This window comes from Haliotis rufescens, unplaced genomic scaffold (genome assembly GCF_023055435.1).
Source record: "Haliotis rufescens isolate VD_foot unplaced genomic scaffold, xgHalRufe1.0.p SCAF_1, whole genome shotgun sequence".
Lineage (NCBI taxonomy): Eukaryota > Metazoa > Mollusca > Gastropoda > Lepetellida > Haliotidae > Haliotis > Haliotis rufescens.
In genome coordinates, this window is record NW_025963779.1 from 1,595,028 (window position 1) to 1,610,201 (window position 15,174).

At 43.8% G+C, this 15,174-nt stretch overlaps 1 protein-coding gene across 1 annotated transcript in view; it reads right to left on the reverse strand.

Annotated features, from left to right (window-relative positions):
* The window catches only part of LOC124117460 (putative amine oxidase [copper-containing]), a 41,929-nt gene extending 31,757 nt beyond the window's left edge, over positions 1–10,172 (reverse strand). The window contains exon 1 of the mRNA XM_046479369.2: positions 9,927–10,172. The gene's annotated coding sequence lies outside the window, so the exon portion shown is untranslated. The remainder of the gene's footprint in view (positions 1–9,926) is intronic.
* Positions 10,173–15,174: the final 5,002 nt, after the last annotated feature.

Sequence of the window (15,174 nt, forward strand, 5' to 3'; positions counted from 1 at the left end):
ATATGCACACCCAAGAAAAAACAGGATCAAAAGCTTGGGTTTTCTGTCCAATCAGAGGCCACACATGCCTTTTGCAGGTATCTGATGGGTCGAACAGTGGGTTGTGCTTTCTCTCCCATGGAACAGGCCTGCTCCTATGGAAAAGAAACACAAGGGTCCGTTCGGTTTGGAATAAACGAGGCTCAGACCAGGCCCCTGAACGGTCCAATCGGCGTGCTGCCTTTTGACCAATCAGGAAGCAGGGTTTCAGTGCCTCTCCAATAAAAAAAAAGACGATCTTATCGCACTGGTTTAAGAACAAGTCTGAGGCTATTGCAGCATTACAACGAACTATACAACGCGGAATTGACGTACCTGACTGTTGGAGTGGACCGTATTCTTATCTTGTATCGAGATCAAGGAAAGTAATGTAAAATAGAGACAAGCCTCGTCCAGCTTGTTTCCAACAGCACTTTTCAGGGCCACCCCACTCTCCCGAATGAACGCTTTCATCATTGCTTTGCCTTCCAACCACAACCGGAAAAAAACAAACTCCTCCCTCCCCCTCCTCCTCACTCCTCCCTCCCCCCTCCTCCTCCTCCCTCCCTCCCTCCTCCGCCGCCAATATTTTTTCGCTTTTTTTTAAAATTCTTCTGTTCCTTTTTAATTTATTTTTTTTTATTCACGAGCTCTTATTTCCTCTTCCTCCCCGGAACCGGATGTGGCGCCCTCCTGGAGGCCATCTTGGATGCGCACGCATCACCCAGCATGCCCCTCTTTGCCAATCCAAGATGACGGCACTTCCGGTAAGGGGGATAACTCATGCTGGCTTGGTTACCAAGGTACGTGCTACAACTACTATGGAGTCCCAAAGTTCCCAATGTAATTTTTGAGTACTTTTTCTTAATGAAAAGAAAATGTTTAAGAAAACGCAAATGACCCCTACTATAGTGAAGATGTTGTGAATCCCCATATAACATTCAATGGTAAATTTCCGTCCTTGGCATAAAACATAGACCATAGCTGTCGTTGCTTGTTGGATTAACTTTTGCTTTGTTATAGTGAATTTGGAAATGTTTTGAAAGGTAACACAAGGTCTTTTAGGAACCAATATTTCCCAGAACATCATGACCAATTTTACAATTATAATTGTATTCATTTTTTTATCTACCAAACATTAATATTTTGTGTTGGTAATATTAATCTTAAGGTTCCACTGTATACAATCATAGCTTTGAAATTAGTCTAACATCTGTTGTACGTCATAAGCACTTGTTGCTAATAACATGCTGCTGTCAGCGGTACATATATCAATGCTAATAACGCTGCTTTGTCTGCATACAATAATACGAATATTGTGATAATATTGTGATAATATTTTCAATTCGATCATAGAATTCATCTGGTTTCAATTGGACACCTGTCTATGAATCCTGTACAATTGCCGCCTCGCGATCACTTAACTATGGCAAACAGGACCAGCGACAGGTTTTCTAAATTTTTACTTTTTACTTGTCTTACTCCAGATTTACATGGAAAGGAACTAGTTCAATTACCACGACAGGAAAGACACGATTTGATAACCTGGTACATATTATAAATAACGCTCTGATCTATGTGATAACGGATAGCACCAACTCACCAATATACCACCACTGCAGCTCGATCTATCTGATAACGGATAGCACCAACTCACCAATATACCACCATTGCAGCTCGATCTATGTGATAACGGATAGCACCAACTCACCAATATACCACCACTGCAGCTCGATCTATGTGATAACGGATAGCACCAACTCACCAATATACCACCATTGCAGCTCGATCTATGTGATAACGGATAGCACCAACTCACCAATATACCACCATTGCAGCTCGATCTATGTGATAACGGATAGCACCAACTCACCAATATACCACCACTGCAGCTCGATCTATGTGATAACGGATAGCACCAACTCACCAATATACCACCACTGCAGCTCGATCTATGTGATAACGGATAGCACCAACTCACCAATATACCACCACTGCAGCTCGATCTATGTGATAACGGATAGCACCAACTCACCAATATACCACCACTGCAGCTCGATCTATGTGATAACGGATAGCACAACTCACCAATATACCACCACTGCAGCTCGATCTATGTGATAACGGATAGCACCAACTCACCAATATACCACCACTGCAGCTCGATCTATGTGATAACGGATAGCACCAACTCACCAATATACCACCACTGCAGCTCGATCTATGTGATAACGGATAGCACCAACTCACCAATATACCACCACTGCAGCTCGATCTATGTGATAACGGATAGCACAACTCACCAATATACCACCACTGCAGCTCGATCTATGTGATAACGGATAGCACCAACTCACCAATATACCACCACTGCAGCTCGATCTATGTGATAACGGATAGCACCAACTCACCAATATACCACCACTGCAGCTCGATCTATGACGTAAGGTAGACTCCCGTCATCATAACACATCACCTTGTTACCAATGACGAGGAACATTCAGGAACACGTTTATATCAGTAAGCCCGATAAAGCGAAGTCCCTTCCTGGCCACCATAGCTTCTCCAACACTAGCCTGTACCCCAGGCCCTAGAGAATAAATTAAAAAAGGAGTCCAACTCAAGTCTAGAATGATTGGGCAAGTCTAGATTGCCTCAGCTCTAGTTCTGAAATTAAGAATTGTTTGCGCTCTATTTGGAATCATCTTATTTTGTATATATATATATATATATATATATATATATATATATATATATATATATATATTATTAAATAATACAATAATACAACTCTATGACTTGGAGTCAATGTCAGCCAACTACACCACATGACAGAATGGATCACCCCAATATCTTCCTTTGTATGTTGAGGAATGAGAGGTACGACGGATAGTCCCGTAGTGGAGAACAGACGGTGAGTCTATAAATAATATCCTAATGTATAAATTGACATTCTGACTGATGTCCTGACATTCTGGGAGCTTGCTGCTAAAGTGAGTGAGTGTGAGTATTGTCTTTCTTCGCTGTTAGCAATATTCCAGCAATATTCTGGGAACACCAGAATTGGGCTTCACATATTGTATCAATGTGGGGAATCGTCATGGGTCTTTTGCGCGATGCGCGAACACTTTAACCACAAGGCTACCCGACAGCCCCTTGCTGCTAGAGCTGTTAGCTCTGTACAGTGGATATGGCACTGTTCTCAGGACCCCTTAATCCACTCACAATGGCGGTGCCATCACGATTGGGGGGTTTTATCGTGTAGGTCTATCATTACAGATGATGATGATCACTTTTACCATTCATGACGTCATTTCTGGAGAAAACATTTTCAACTTGATGACGTTGTAAATTGGACGATGCTATTGTTGAGTGGGTAGTGAATTGTTCCCCTTAGTGCGTTAGTACCCAGTTGTTTCCTGACAAATATGTTTTACATGTCACCATTTACTGAAAGGCTTCAGGAATTACGTTAAAAAATAAAATATACATGCTCATTTTTCACAGTTTTAATGTTTGTGCAAATATTCAGTATTACCAAACTTAACCCCACTTTTCATAACATAGACTTGTCCAACATTGCCGAAATCGAATTGTATTCATGGTGTCATAATTGTAATTTAATTATGGATTAAAAAATAAAACGTTTAATGCCATCCTTAAAGAGGCTGTATATAATGTTGATATCTCATATAAGAAATAAACGACTCGTTATACGTCACATCTCCTGTTAAACCTCAACATAATAAAACAGCGTAATAAAATTCTGTTCTGTTCTGTTCTGTCGTTTGACGTTTTATAATTATCGTACAATAAAACACTGCAGAGAGAATAAACCGGTTATCTCCCAAAACGCCTACATGCCAGAACACCTACAGCCCAGTACCCCTCCACTTGGTTAAAAGAACAAGGGATTTCACCTACTTATAATGGAACAGTCCCAAAGACAAGCTGGAATAACATTTGGAAAGATTGACTGAAACTGTGTAAAAGAATATTTTAATTAACTTAAGATTGGTTTGTTTAAACAAATTATATTTCTAAAAAAACTGAATTGGTGAACAAGCATGTTTGCTTATTTTAACACTTCCGGGAAATACAGAATTGGTTTAAAACCAAGTAAAGGCTGAAGCATGAATGCGCCTAAAGTATTTAAATAAACCACTTTCAACCAATTGTATTAAGAGCTGTATTGCTGTGGTATGTAAGCCTTGTCAAAAATGACTGCATATCAACATGGCAGGTCTCCAGAATTTTTTTCACAGAAAGGAAGTACACAAGTTTTGTTTAATGGATATCGTCACACCAAGAATGTAGAGAGACAATCTCATTAAAATCAGATCTAAGTTCTCGCTGCCGCTAAACAAAGATCTGAGGACATCCCATTACGGGTCACGTCAGAACGACCTTTCCCGAACCTTGACCGACCACGGAAATGACTAACAAGAAGTTGACATAAGCCAATTAGAAAGCAGCTTTCTCGAGCTTTACGGTACTCGTTTCAATCTGGCGACTTCCATTTCAGACTAAGCTTCAAAAATATATTGACACAGTTCTCGATCAAAAATTTGAAAACTGAACAAACGAACATTCCGGAATGTCTAATATATGGTTGAGATTGTATGGCAGTGCTTCCCACGCACTGTGCAACGCCTCTCCCGTTCAAATGTTTATCCCGCGGTAGCGAGAGATAGAGGATAATTTTGACGGAATCAGTCGCAACTGTCGTTCGGAATACCCCGTGTTGACGTTTTCGAGGTTGCATGATTAAAAAACACATTCCGAATGTCAGTTTCATGATCTGGTAAGCGACGCGAATCGCCGGATGAAAGGTCGTTCTGACGTGACCCGTAACGGGATGTCCTCAGATCTTTGTTTAGCGATAGCGAGAACTAAGATCTGATTTTAATGAGATTGGTAGAGAGACAGACTTGCATTCACTGGAGGCGTGTGAAAACCACCTGTAAAGGGAAAGCGACCACAGTTGGTAATATCCTTAGCAATTCAACAGAACACAACCACCCGTACAAAGAAGACCTTGAAGTGTGCAAGTGTGCAAGTGTGCAAGTGTGCAAGTGGACAAGAAGAGCTGCTGGACTGCCTCTGATTCCACAAGCAGTTATTCAAGACACCTGGATCTAAGCCATGGATGACCAAGATGTTCCAAGAGCTGTTGACTATGTGGTTGTCAATTGAGTTGACGACGGAACTCGACCCCGCTGCCATTGTGGAACCATCATTCAACGATAGGTCAGAGAACAAACAACAATCTGGAAGGAAGGACTACCTCATCGACATCCCAACATCTACCTTCATTGAAGTCACCAATAAGGCAGAACATGCAGATCGGGCCAAGATTTCGCAGATCGACTTTGGTGCTGCCCCCAGGCGTAGAAAACGATTCTACCCAGAGGTAGACACTCGCTTGTGCCTTGCCGAGTCAGCGACCTCACACAGGGCGACACCTGTATGTATCCTGTGTCTACATGGTCTGCCTTGCCGAGTCAGCGACCTCACATAGGTTGGCACCTGTATGTATCCTGTGTCTACATGGTCTGCCTTGCCGAGTCAGCGACCTCACACAGGGCGACACCTGTATGTATCCTGTCAGCGACCTCACACAGGGCGACACCTGTATGTATCCTGTGTCTACATGGTCTGCCTTGCCGAGTCAGCGACCTCACACAGGGCGACACCTGTATGTATCCTGTGTCTACATGGTCTGCCTTGCCGAGTCAGCGACCTCACACAGGGCGACACCTGTATGTATCCTGTGTCTACATGGTCTGCCTTGCCGAGTCAGCGACCTCACATAGGTTGGCACCTGTATGTATCCTGTGTCTACATGGTCTGCCTTGCCGAGTCAGCGACCTCACACAGGGCGACACCTGTATGTATCCTGTCAGCGACCTCACACAGGGCGACACCTGTATGTATCCTGTGTCTACATGGTCTGCCTTGCCGAGTCAGCGACCTCACACAGGTTGGCACCTGTATGTATCCTGTCAGCGACCTCACACAGGGCGACACCTGTATGTATCCTGTGTCTACATGGTCTGCCTTGCCGAGTCAGCGACCTCACACAGGGCGACACCTGTATGTATCCTGTGTCTACATGGTCTGCCTTGCCGAGTCAGCGACCTCACACAGGTTGACACCTGTATGTATCCTGTCAGCGACCTCACACAGGGCGACACCTGTATGTATCCTGTGTCTACATGGTCTGCCTTGCCGAGTCAGCGACCTCACACAGGTTGACACCTGTATGTATCCTGTCAGCGACCTCACACAGGGCGACACCTGTATGTATCCTGTCAGCGACCTCACATCGGGCGACACCTGTATGTATCCTGTGTCTACATGGTCTGCCTTGCCGATTCAGCGACCTCACACAGGGCGACACCTGTATGTATCCTGGGTCTACATGGTCTGCCTTGCCGAGTCAGCGACCTCACACAGGGCGACACCTGTATGTATCCTGTGTCTACATGGTCTGCCTTGCCGAGTCAGCGACCTCACAAAGGGCGACATCTGTATGTATCCTGTCAGCGACCTCACAAAGGGCGACATCTGTATGTATCCTGTGTCTACATGGTCTGCCTTACCGAGTCAGCGACCTCACACAGGACGACACCTGTATGTATCGTGCGTCAACATGGGCTGCCTTGCTGGGCCATTGACCACAACTAGGGTGACACCTGTATGTATCCTGTGTCTACATGGTCTGCCGTGCTGGGTCAGCGACCTCACATAGGTTGACACCTCTATGTATCGTGCGTCAACATGGGCTGCCTTGCTGGGCCATTGACCACAACTAGGGTGACACCTGTATGTATCCTGTGTCTACATGGTCTGCCTTGCTGGGTCAGCGACCTCACATAGGTTGACACCTCTACGTATCGTGCGTCAACATGGGCTGCCTTGCTGGGCCATTGACCTCACCTAGGGTAGCACGTAACACATGCATATTGCTCGTGTCCTCTGTCCCAACCTAATCTGAAGAAAGGTTTCCGCATGTATGACTAGTGTATACCTCCCTTCTGGTCATACCGTTAAGAGCAAACGATGTTCTTTGGTGGAAATAGCCGTTTTGCTGAAACGTAGTTCCACAGGTATTTCAACTTCACCATGAAATATTCACCGGGGACGGGGATGGGCCTGGGAGACGACTTACTTGAGCACAATAATGCACACACACACCACACACGCACGCACACGCACTCACGCGCACACACATACACATAAATAAACGTGAGGAAGACACTTAACTGTCGTTTTGATATCATTTAGCTCGTCCGTGTCTTCCAAATATGTCCTTGTCCCCAAACTCGTCTGTCATAAAGACACTGAAACAAATATATCCAATACAGCCCATGCAAGTCTATAGTATTTGACAGTGTAGATTACTGCAGTACATCTGATCTGAAAATGAAGAAAGTATCTGTGCTCCTGTTTATCAAATTTTATAACTATACTTTAACAACCTATTTTCCGTAAAAAAGTTCATTTCAGAGACTGGATGTTAGTATTTCCCCAAACCTGAGAGCGAGTCTCACTCAAATATCTCAAAATTCTCATTCTCATGGGAATGGCGGATCTAGGGAAGACGGGATGAATGGGAATGGCTGGTCCAGGGAAGACGGGGTGAATGGGAATGGCGGATCCAGGGAAGACGGGATGAATGGGAATGGCGGATCCAGGGAAGACGGGATTAATAGGAATGGCGGATCCAGGGAAGACGGGATGAATGGGAATGGTGGATCCAGGGAAGAAGGGATGAATGGGAATGGTGGATCCAGGGAAGACGGGATGAATGGGAATGGCGGATCCAGGGAAGACGGGATAATTAGGAATGGCGGATCCAGAGAAGACGGGATGAATGGGAATGGCGGATCCAGAGAAGACGGGATGAATGGGAATGGCGGATCCAGGGAAGACGGGATGAATGGGAATGGCGGATCCAGGGAAGACGGGATTAATAGGAATGGCGAATCCAGGGAAGACGGGATTAATGGGAACGTCTGATTCGTGAACCGTTGATGAAGTGCGAGGGCTGAGACGTTTTTTACTTGCAACGCCCTTATCCATACCAGCAGTGTGTAGTAAAATACGTGGAGTGAACCCTCACCGCTGCCCTTACACTATATAGACCTGGCCCCATGTGGCTTCAGGGTTAGAATTGTTCCCTGCAACCTACGTAGGCCGACCAAATGTACTCTTTAAAAAGGTAGGGGGTCATGAAATATAAATGTTAATACCAAGTATTTGAACAAAGATCAGTGCTGACGACAAACATCGTATGCAAGAACGTTTAAAAATGTCTGTAAAACTTAACACTGAATCACGTCCTACAGTTAGCACATGCTGAGAGCAGTAGCGCCACATACGTGTGAAGGGGGCCATCCTGATTTTGATACTTTCGGGGAAGGTCAATTAATCTCTGTGGACAATTATTCTGACATCTGGTTGTTTCTGCTTATCATACAGATGTGATTTACTTGATTTCATTTATTGTTTTTGCATGAACTGGTGATGCGGCGTCTGCAATGCGCGGAGCGTCTACGGGCAATTGTCATGCTGGAAACTGGCAGAAGTCAAAACGTTCAATGTTTGAGTCTGTGATTAGCTGACTATGGTACCAAGAAGGGCGTCCTAGGTCAACAACTAGAGTACAGGGTCGGTGGATCCGAAACCAGGCTCTACGAAACGGAGCTCGAACGGCGAATTGCTGCAAACTTTTATCTGGCTACTGGAGAACGAGTTACGAGTCAGACGGTTAGAAATCTTCTACATGCAGCTCATCGCCATGCTCAACGGCCACGTGTTGTGTCACACCTTACAGATCGTCATTACCATGCAGACGTCAAACTGGGGTAATTGTCGCTGGTCACGTGTCAGGATTCCAAATGATTCCGATTCACTTTGCATTTCCTTGACAGATGTGGTCGTGTCTGGCGACGTCTGGCAGCTGATCACGTTGGCTGAGCTTGGCCAGGCGCTGAAAGAGGAGTAGGTCACACTCCCTCAAATCGCCATTGGGAGAGTCTTCCGGGGTATGTCTCGTCGAGTGAATGAATGTTTGACAAATAGCGGCGGTATTACCCACTACTGATAAAAGAAACGTCAATTTTCCCATCTTACCCCTATCGGCCTTCAAGATTGTTGGCGGTCATAACATCAACTCCCACACTTCACTACTAGTAATGTGTTCCCAATTCGTTCATTACTATCATGCAACTATTAAATTTTAAAGTTATTTCTCATTTTATCAAGAGCAGCTCGGTAGCCTGTTCAGTTCCATGTCAGTACAGAGTTGCGTCCCCTGTTAAGGACTGTATCTGGGTTCGGATCCGAGATTCAAAGTCATTATGACCCATAGTCTGTCAGTACCATATCACCATAGTGATCGTCTCAGACTTCCGGCTATGTTCCCACAGCCCACCCCAACGTATATAGCGTGAAACCCAACTCACCCACTCATCAATGTTGAGTGGTATATGGTTGTTGTTTAACGCCGCACTCAGCAATATGCCACCTATATGGAGGCGGCCTATCAATAATCGAGTCTGAACCAAACAAACATGTGATCGATATTATGAGCAACGACCCACGCCGCCGGTGTACGATGACACGCGTTCAACCAAGTCACTGAGTCTGACCACAAATCCATTTGGTCGCTACCCACGACCAGCAGGTGGTTGTGGCCACTCTAACCTGGAATCCCTACGGTGGAGTAGTAACCTATACATGTGACGTTAAGACGAACCTGTCACTGATACAACACCAGCGGTATCTGCATGCTGTGAGCAGGGTATATACACTAAAGCTACTACATATAGACAATGAGAGTAAATTGACAACAGAGAATGGCGTGTGTATTTATAACTCAAGCCAACTGGTTCTCTTACCGCAGTGTGGAATATTCCTAGAGGTGAACTCCGAAGTGACTTGTCAGCATGTAAATGGTATGAGATGTGTTTTCCAGAAATCGTGTTCTTATGAAACATTTACATTTTCTTCCGGTGTTGTTTGCGTATGAACAGTGAGATCAGAAGTGCCGACAGAGGTCAAACTCTGCTCACTCCTTGGAAATTGATGAGGTTCCAGTATGGCGCATAGGATCGCCGCTGCACTGTTGGGAGCTTGGTGTTGTACAACAGAGTTGAGAGATTGCATGCATCTGGCCAAGTTCCAAACAGAGACCCTGTACTTTTGTACATAAACATAAAGTCAGAAGATGGGTTGCTTGCTCGTTTTTTCGACAGTGTGGGAAAGTCACTAAGACTGCCCCGATGCGACCCATTATCTCGATTGCCAGATACTTTGTTTTTATCTGGCAACGAACTTTGCAGATCCCATGTCATGCATTCTGGTTGTGTCTCGAGACAACATGTCCTAAGTATTCCAAATTGTTTTACAATCAGTTATGATGTAAGCCTCTCGTTTCGGGACATTTAATGTAAAGGGTATGCATATAGGAGTTGTTTCTGTATAGACAGTGAATCAAGGCGGGGACTTCAAGGGGGTGGAGCAGACCACTCTGGAAAGTTGTTAAGTCATTAAAGGAATCCACCTTGAAGCTAGATATCGCTAGACGCTGCATATCACTAGACGCTAGATATCGCCAGACGCTGCATATCACTGGACGCTGCATATCACAAGACGCTTGATATCGCCAGACGCTTGATATCGCTAGACGCTGCATATCACAAGACGCTTGATATCGCAATGCGGTGCATGTCACTAGACGCTAGATATCGCAGGAAGCTAGGGCTTGGACGAGTCCAAATTTACTACCCGGGCGCATGATCCCGTTTTACTCGGCTCTACCCGGGAAACCCACTGCAGGTCTCAAGAGTTGGGGACAAAATGTCTGATTGGGAATTGTTTTATGTATCAAACGATCAGTACACTAAAGTTGACTGAAGCTTATCTTCACTCAGACATGTACAAGTCAAAAGGAATGTGTGCATCGTCAGAAAGAAATGTGAACATTAGCGACTTGTGGTGTAACCACTGAGCGATAGTGAGTTTTTGTCATCAAACAATATTTCACGTGACTAGCCACCGGTCCGGGTAGTCCTGTGGGTACCCGGGTCCTACGCGGGACCCACCTGACCCGAGTACCCGAGTACCCGAGTTACCCGTCCCAGCCCTACTAGAAGCTATAGATATCAAGAGGCGCTGTATATCACAAGACGCTTGATATCGCTAGATGCTACATGTCCATCCGATTTTGACTGTTCCCGAATATATATGTTTGGGGAATATTTCATTATTTCTTTAAATTGATGTTGGACAAGGTTCTCGACAGTGCAGTGATTTTGCCTGATGTTTGGAGTGTTCGAACGATAATGTCCATACATAAATCTGTCGTCATGTCCAATCATAAAGATAAGTGAGCTATTTCGAGTTTACAGTTTACTGGCAGACTATTAAATTTATTTTGGTAATAGAAAGAAATATATTATTGATAACAGATGGGGCCTAAAAGATAAAATAAAGTATACGTCGCTATTACAGTATAACAAAGAAGATGTTATTCATTTATATTTGTCAACTTTATTTATAACTACACCTAATGGTTAGTTGTTTTAATATAATATAGTTAAAGAAAGAATAAGCCATTTCGTAGTGGTATGCAAACGCATGAACTTGTGGGTTAGTGACCCTGACTAAAGCTCCGTACACAGGCGAATGAGGAAGGCGCTGTGCCTAATCTGCCAGGCACGTTGAGTTCAGGTGAGCGTCTGCTCGAGGTCAAAGTACCCCAAACATGGCCACAGATTAGGAACCACAGAGACCAAGTAGCTGAAGTTATAGAAGTGAGAATATTCTAGGTGTTGTTGCTAATGCATACTGATGACATGAGATAACTAACTTGTAGTGGTAGACCAATGTGTCCCGCTTTTTATTTGATTTCTGTTTATGATGTTCAGACATTGGTTTCGAGGTTTATGGCCGTTCAGTATGAAAACTGAGTTCACGTGATCAAGCAGACTATTATTCCCATCCATTACACACTGAAAGTATCAAGACAGATTTATAACAAACTCACAGTTCATACTTCACAGAACTGCGACTGCCACACGATGTTGGGTAGTCCATGTTTTTTTATAGATGAATATTTGACTTAGTATCCTCGTGTCATGGAAGTTCGATCACTTACGAAAAGTCGCTGAATATTCATAGTAACATTCATATAATCTTTTTTTCAAATATCTTACCTGTGAACTTGTTTATTTATGACAAACATTTCCCAAATCCACGTATTTCCATTGAAATTTACACTCGCGGCATGGCCGCCCTCTCACTGTCAACAGAAGTGACCCAGAAAGCTACGTCACACAAGTTCGATCATTTGATTGGTTGGCTTGTCGCAAAACCGGGATGACATGTATGGACGATCTCTTGTGTCAAAATTCGAATTAGAACAGTCCGCAGTTGTTTTATTACATCTTTGTCCATCAACAAGTCAGAAGATGGGTTGCTTGCTCGTTTTTTCGACAGTGTGGGAAAGTCACTAAGACTGCCCCGATACGACCCATTATCTCGATTGCCAGATACTTTGTTTTTATAATATCTGGCAACGAACTTCGCAGATCCCATGTCATGCATTCTGGTTGTGTCTCGAGACAACATGTCCTAAGTATTCCAAATTGTTTTACAATCAGTTATGATGTAAGCCTCTCGTTTCGGGACATTTAATGTAAAGGGTATGCATATAGGAGTTGTTTCTGTATAGACAGTGAATCAAGGCGGGGACTTCAAGGGGGTGGAGCAGACCACTCTGGAAAGTTGTTAAGTCATTAAAGGAATCCACCTTGAAGCTAGATATCGCTAGACGCTGCATATCACTAGACGCTAGATATCGCCAGACGCTGCATATCACTGGACGCTGCATATCACAAGACGCTTGATATCGCCAGACGCTTGATATCGCTAGACACTGCATATCACAAGACGCTTGATATCGCAATGCGGTGCATGTCACTAGACGCTAGATATCGCAGGAAGCTAGGGCTTGGACGAGTCCAAATTTACTACCCGGGTGCATGATCCCGTTTTACTCGGCTCTACCCGGGAAACCCACTGCAGGTCTCAAGAGTTGGGGACAAAATGTCTGATTGGGAATTGTTTTATGTATCAAACGATCAGTACACTAAAGTTGACTGAAGCTTATCTTCACTCAGACATGTACAAGTCAAAAGGAATGTGTGCATCGTCAGAAAGAAATGTGAACATTAGCGACTTGTGGTGTAACCACTGAGCGATAGTGAGTTTTTGTCATCAAACAATATTTCACGTGACTAGCCACCGGTCCGGGTAGTCCTGTGGGTACCCGGGTCCTACGCGGGACCCACCTGACCCGAGTACCCGAGTACCCGAGTTACCCGTCCCAGCCCTACTAGAAGCTATAGATATCAAGAGGCGCTGTATATCACAAGACGCTTGATATCGCTAGATGCTACATGTCCATCCGATTTTGACTGTTCCCGAATATATATGTTTGGGGAATATTTCATTATTTCTTTAAATTGATGTTGGACAAGGTTCTCGACAGTGCAGTGATTTTGCCTGATGTTTGGAGTGTTCGAACGATAATGTCCATACATAAATCTGTCGTCATGTCCAATCATAAAGATAAGTGAGCTATTTCGAGTTTACAGTTTACTGGCAGACTATTAAATTTATTTTGGTAATAGAAAGAAATATATTATTGATAACAGATGGGGCCTAAAAGATAAAATAAAGTATACGTCGCTATTACAGTATAACAAAGAAGATGTTATTCATTTATATTTGTCAACTTTATTTATAACTACACCTAATGGTTAGTTGTTTTAATATAATATAGTTAAAGAAAGAATAAGCCATTTCGTAGTGGTATGCAAACGCATGAACTTGTGGGTTAGTGACCCTGACTAAAGCTCCGTACACAGGCGAATGAGGAAGGCGCTGTGCCTAATCTGCCAGGCACGTTGAGTTCAGGTGAGCGTCTGCTCGAGGTCAAAGTACCCCAAACATGGCCACAGATTAGGAACCACAGAGACCAAGTAGCTGAAGTTATAGAAGTGAGAATATTCTAGGTGTTGTTGCTAATGCATACTGATGACATGAGATAACTAACTTGTAGTGGTAGACCAATGTGTCCCGCTTTTTATTTGATTTCTGTTTATGATGTTCAGACATTGGTTTCGAGGTTTATGGCCGTTCAGTATGAAAACTGAGTTCACGTGATCAAGCAGACTATTATTCCCATCCATTACACACTGAAAGTATCAAGACAGATTTATAACAAACTCACAGTTCATACTTCACAGAACTGCGACTGCCACACGATGTTGGGTAGTCCATGTTTTTTTATAGATGAATATTTGACTTAGTATCCTCGTGTCATGGAAGTTCGATCACTTACGAAAAGTCGCTGAATATTCATAGTAACATTCATATAATCTTTTTTTCAAATATCTTACCTGTGAACTTGTTTATTTATGACAAACATTTCCCAAATCCACATATTTCCATTGAAATTTACACTCGCGGCATGGCCGCCCTCTCACTGTCAACAGAAGTGACCCAGAAAGCTACGTCACACAAGTTCGATCATTTGATTGGTTGGCTTGTCGCAAAACCGGGATGACATGTATGGACGATCTCTTGTGTCAAAATTCGAATTAGAACAGTCCGCAGTTGTTTTATTACATCTTTGTCCATCAACAAGTCAGAAGATGGGTTGCTTGCTCGTTTTTTCGACAGTGTGGGAAAGTCACTAAGACTGCCCCGATGCGACCCATTATCTCGATTGCCAGATACTTTGTTTTTATCTGGCAACGAACTTTGCAGATCCCATGTCATGCATTCTGGTTGTGTCTCGAGACAACATGTCCTAAGTATTCCAAATTGTTTTACAATCAGTTATGATGTAAGCCTCTCGTTTCGGGACATTTAATGTAAAGGGTATGCATATAGGAGTTGTTTCTGTATAGACAGTGAATCAAGGCGGGGACTTCAAGGGGGTGGAGCAGACCACTCTGGAAAGTTGTTAAGTCATTAAAGGAATCCACCTTGAAGCTAGATATCGCTAGACGCTGCATATCACTAGACGCTAGATATCGCCAGACGCTGCATATCACTGGACGCTGCATATCACAA